This window comes from Salmo trutta, unplaced genomic scaffold, assembly GCF_901001165.1.
Source record: "Salmo trutta unplaced genomic scaffold, fSalTru1.1, whole genome shotgun sequence".
In the NCBI taxonomy this organism is placed as follows: Eukaryota; Metazoa; Chordata; class Actinopteri; order Salmoniformes; family Salmonidae; genus Salmo; species Salmo trutta.
The window spans coordinates 45,001-50,467 of record NW_021823244.1 but is presented as its reverse complement, the minus strand read 5'-3'; the positions used below and the strand labels follow the sequence as shown (position 1 = coordinate 50,467).

The following is a 5,467-nucleotide window of genomic DNA, read 5'->3' as shown; positions in this document are numbered from 1 at the left end:
ATTATTTTTTCTAAAAAAAAAAAAAATCTGTTCTTATCAGTTTAATATCTGATATGTCCCCCATCGGGGACTACATATTAAATGGATTTTCGAACAGGGAGTCGGAAATGGGGCTTGCTCCATCCGCTCCACGCATCGACCCGGTATTGCAGTACCTCCGGGAACGGTGCAACACTTCTCTCTCATTGTCAGGAAAAAGAAATACACAAAGCTATGTAAAACAGCTAGCAGAAGAAGAGAAGGAATGAAAAAAGAAAAATCATCCAAACTGAAACAAGGGCGAAGCCCCCTTCATGGGGTCCCCCTTTTCCCCCCCTTTTTCTTTAAAAAAAAAAAAAAAAAAAAAAAAACATTGGCCAGGATTGTGTGTGTGTGTGTGTGTCTGTGTGTCTGTGTGTGTCTCTGTCTGTGTGTGTGTGGGTGTGTGTGTGTGTCTGGTGTGTGTGTGTGTGTGTCTCTGTGTGTGTGTGTGTGTGTGTGTGTCTGTGTGTGTGTGTCTCTGTCTGTGTGTGTGTGTGTGTGTGTGTGTGTGTGTCTCTGTGTGGTGTGTGTTGTGTCTCTGTGTGTGTGTCTGTCTGTCTGTCTCTGTTTTTGACCCCCCCAAAAATACAATCACTTCACCAGGATTGTCTGTCTGTCTGTCTGTCTGTCTGTCTGTCTGTCTGTCTGTCTGTCTGTCTCTGTTTTTGACCCCCCCAAAAAATACAATCACTTCACCAGGATTGTCTGTCTGTCTGTCTGTCTGTCTGTCTGTCTGTCTGTCTGTCTCTCTGTTTTTGACCCCCCCCCAAAAAATACAATCCTCACTTCACCAGGATTGTCTGTCTGTCTGTCTGTCTGTCTGTCTGTCTGTCTGTCTGTCTGTCTGTCTGTCTGTCTGTCTGTGTTTTTGACCCCCCCAAAAAATACAATCACTTCACCAGGATTGTCTGTCTGTCTGTGAATTTTTACCCACAGCCCTCAAACTTGGAAGAGTGGGTTCGGGAACCACCCGCGGGCACCCGGCCTAGAGTGCACAGTGTGTGTCTCGGGCCCCCGACCTCTGACTTCCATACGACTCTGGTTTCTCTTCATTACGCACAAGCCTTTCGCCTTTTACTAAAGACTTCCGTGGAGAGGAACACTTACGAGTTCAACATATTTTTGGAAGGGCTTTGCTTCTGGCAGAGCCCGGTATCTTGTTTTCAAGAGAAATTGACAGAGATGACGCCGAGACTTTTTGCTCAGGCGTTTGACTTGAAGCCGGCTGACCGACCGACGCTTCACCGGACCGGCGTATTTTTCCACTCAAAGTAGTCCGCTCGGGCAATTGAGTTCAGCCCGACGACGACTGACGTGTTTTCCGGGGCTTTGAACCAAATAGTCGCACTAGGCTTAAAGAGCTAGTGACTTAAAGACGCATTAGCGACTTGTTAAAAAAAACACCCGCCTGTCACCAGGGAAGCGTCGGGTGGGGAGGAGACAACTTTTGCCAAACCGCTGAGGTCTGCCGAGACCCCGGTGGCCCGGCGGGTGCAGGGGTCAATTTGTGGGTTATCGCTTCTCGGCCTTTTGGCTCAGATCAAGCTTGGTACCCGAGGTGCCCCAAAGCCCGCTGAGCCAAAAGGTCGAAGGAAGGCAGGAGGGAGGAAAATTTTGTTGTTTTTGTTTATAGGAATCGGATTTTCCGATGTCCTTTTTCCCTTTGGCTTCTTTTTAAGAGAGCTTTTTCTTGACGTCATGGAGAGAGAGTACACAGAACAGGACGGTTCCGGGAGTCGGATTGGCAAACCGGTCAGATTTGCCTGGAAAGACAAGGAGGTTGAGCAATTCGGGAGAGAAACATTTGCAAGAACCATCCTGATGGGAAGCCTAAAATTGATGGTAAAAGATGTCCTCTGCCTCCAGGGTAACCCGATGGAGAGGGCATACGATGTGACCTGCTACACGGAGGAAAAACATGATGAAATCATGAAGAAAGTGAAGGCAGTGGAAGGAGAAAGGCCTATGTGCCATTATGAAGTTACGAGCCTGGCGAGGAACAGCTTCAGGGTTGTAACAGTAACTATGTATAACCCGCATGTCAAGGACGAAGAGGTGAGGGCCTTTCTAGGGCGGTATATGGACAAGGTCTCCTCAGCAAGGCTCCTCAGGGACTCCCTGGGGTTTTGGAATGGGAGAAGAGGGTTCCAGGCCCTACTCAGGGAGGACCCAAAGGGACAGGGTGGCTACCTCCATCCTCCCGCTATGTTCTCCCTGGGGGCTGACAGGGGGACGTTTTTTTACGCACGTCAGCCCCCATTTTGCAGGCGTTGTATGGCCTACGGTCATATCCTCGCCTCGTGCAGCACAAAAAAGTGCAGAATTTGTGGATCTGCGGAGCACGAGGCGAGGGACTGCGACGAGCCTAAGGCGTGCCACGGGTGTGGCTCGTCAGCACACCTGTGGCGGGAGTGCCCGGCTCGTCAGAGGTCATACGCGTCTGCAGCTGGGGGGGAGCAGGAGCGGGGGATGGGGGAAGAAGAGGGGAAGGAAGGACATCACAGGAAAAGGACAAGAACAAGAACGGAAAGAAGAGGAGCAAGGAGCGACAGCAGGAGGGCAAGGGAAAAAAGAAGACACGGGAGCAGAAGGGAAGGAATCGAAAGAGAAAGGGAGTGGAGGAGCGAGAGACAGTGACAATGGAGGGAGAGGTGATGGAGGGGGTGCCGGTGGCGGGGGAGGAGGAGGAGGGAAGGGCGTGAGGGAGTGGGGGGACAGCATGTCGAGCGCCCTCGTGGAAGAGATGAGAGGAATGGTGGAGGAGTTGGCAGGGAAGGGGGGTGTCTCCCCTTTACCTCCAACTCCTAGGAAGAAAGTTAAGAAGAGGGGGTGCTCGACGTGCAGTGAAAGGGAGGGGGGGGTGGAGGGGTGTTGCCAAGCGAGGGATGGGGGAGGGAAAGGTGTCCTTGACCTTGCTGGACTCCTAGCCCTCCGTGGTGGGTGGAGGGGACCCCCAGGGCGTGGGCCCAGTGTCGGGTGTTCTGGGGGGGGATATCAACTCCTCTTTGAGGAGATGGGGTCCCCTACTCTAAACCTGGACTCTACAGGGAAGAGAGGAATGGAGGGTGGTGGTGAGGAACCCAGGGTGCAGAGCACACCGAGGCCAAACACCATACCTGCATCCTCCTGGGTTGGAGAGATGGAGGAGGACGGTGGGACGTCAGGAGGAGGAGAAGACGTCCCCGCCGGTATGAGAAGGAGCAGGGGAGCATCAGGTGATGCCTCCTGTTTTTTTTGTGATTGTTTTGGTATTTTTTTGGAAAAGTAATGGTTTTTGTTTTTGTTTTGGTTATAATAGAACCTTATGTTGAATTGTTTAGTTTAAATGTAAGGGGTTTAAGGGATTATGTTAAAGGAGGGCGGCTTTTAGTTTTTTAGAGGGGTGGGTTTGATGTTTGTTTTTTACAGGAGGTTCACCCTAAGGGATGGAGGGGATGTCGTGAGGTTTAGTAGGGAGTGGGATAAGGGCGGAGTCCAATTTGGGGTATAGGTGGGGTTCACTCTACGGGGGTGGGGATTGTGTTTGGAATAGGGAGGTTAGAGTAGAGAGTACTTTTGTTGTAATGCAGGGGAGGGTGTTGGGGGTGGATGTCACTTTTAGGGATAGTAGGTATAGGTTAGTGGTGGTGTATGGGCCACAGGTGGCGGCCAGACAGGAGGGAGATGGTGGACTGTCTGGCGCCCCTGTGTGTCACAAATAGGCACTTGGTGATAGGAGGGGATTTTAACATAGATTTAGGGTTAGCGGGGGATAGTAGTGCAGGCGCCATCACCGGGCTAATGGCTTGCCATGGCCTGGTTGATGGAGGCCTGCACACTACTCCGACAATGGCTGGTCCCACATGGCCCAACTCTCGGGGGGGTGCGCGGAGGCTCGATTACATTTTTCTATCTAGGTCTTTGGGTCAGTTGTCTGGGCGGCTGTTGCCTGTGTTCTTCTCGGATCACGACGGGGGCTCCTGCAGGTGGGGCCACCAGTCTGCCGTCTTCGGTAGGGGGTACTGGAAATTAGATCGGATGTGCTGGAGGAGCAAGCTTTCGTTGACGCATTTTTTGGTTTCTTTCGGGGGCTTTGAAGGCCTCCGGTCCATGTGCGAGGGGTGTTAGAGTGGTGGGATTTAGTTAAGGTAAGGATTAGGGCTTTTATAATAGGATATTGTAAGAGGAAAAAAAGGGAGGAAGGAGGGAGGTGGATCGTATCCAAGGTTGATTGAACTAGAGTACGAGGCAGGCAACCTCGGCCGCGTCAATTGACTGGGAGAGATCCACAGCCCTGAAGGCGCAGCTCAGGGAGCTGGCAGGAGCGGAAGGCTCGAGCTTTCCTGGAGCTGTGCGCATAATGGCTTTCTAGAACATAATGAGAATTGTTCCGCTATGTTCTTTTAAGTCGGTTTAGGGGCAGACAGAGTAGGAAGATAATGCATGGGTGAGGAAAGAAGATGGTAGCATAGTTTAGAAAACCGGAGGAAATGGTCAGGGTAACAACTGATCATTTCCGAGGTTTATTTAAAGAGAGGGTAATAGATGTAGAGCAGGGAAAATGTGTTTTTAGAAACACTTGTCCCGGCGATTGCCGGAGGACATTAGAGATGTGATGGAGGCTCAGATCTCCCTCGAGGAGGTTGAGAGCGCTCTCAGGAGGATGGGAAAAAGGGAAGGTGCCTGGGATGGATGGGCTGCCGGCCGAGTTTTTACCTCAAGTTTGGGGTATACTTGGACCAGTGGTCCTCGAAGTCTTGAAGGCCATCCTTGAGACGGGGGTCCCGGGGGGATCAATGGCTGTCGGTGTGCTGTCACTTCTTTATAAGAAGGGGGAAGCAACCGACCTGGGCAACTGGCGGCCGTTGACCTGCTGTGCGTAGATTACAAGCTACTTGCAAAGGTTTTAGCAGACCGGTTTGCGCACAGCCCATTCCCTACGTCGTCCATGAGGATCAGACGTGGCGGGGGTAGAGGTGTCGCTCGATCAGATGGAACCTACAGTTGATCAGGGACTCCATCGCTTGGGTAGAAGATAGGGGGCTGCCTTTAATGGTAGCAGCGCTTGATCAGGCGAAAGCTTGATCGCGTGAATAGATCTTTCTATTCAGGGTGTTAGGTAGATTAGGATTTGGGAGAAGTTTATAGGATGGATCCGTACATTATATGTCGGAGCGGGGTGCCGAGTTAGCGTAAACAGTCACTTAGGTGACGTTTTTGACCTCTCGTCTGGGGTCAGGCAGGGATGCCCGCTCTCGGCTCTCCTCTTCGTTCTGTACATGGAGCCTCTGGGGGCTGCCATTAGGGCAGACACAGGGGTGGAGGGCTTGCTGATCCCTGGAAAGTGGCGGTCTCCGTTGTCAGTTGACACAGTACGCCGACGACACATCCTTGCTGCTTTGCAAGGACTCGTGCCTGACAAGGTCCCTTGACATTATTGGGGACTTCACCCGAGCGTCGGGGGCGG

At 51.9% G+C, this 5,467-nt stretch overlaps 1 non-coding gene and 1 pseudogene across 1 annotated transcript; both read left to right on the top strand.

The window, feature by feature from the left end:
• On the top strand, positions 1–177 carry LOC115189881 (uncharacterized; annotated as a pseudogene).
• An 877-nt stretch (positions 178–1,054) lies between these two features.
• Positions 1,055–1,171, top strand: LOC115189893 (U5 spliceosomal RNA). The gene has a single exon (XR_003877047.1). It is a non-coding gene; the product is annotated as a U5 spliceosomal RNA (small nuclear RNA).
• Positions 1,172–5,467: the final 4,296 nt, after the last annotated feature.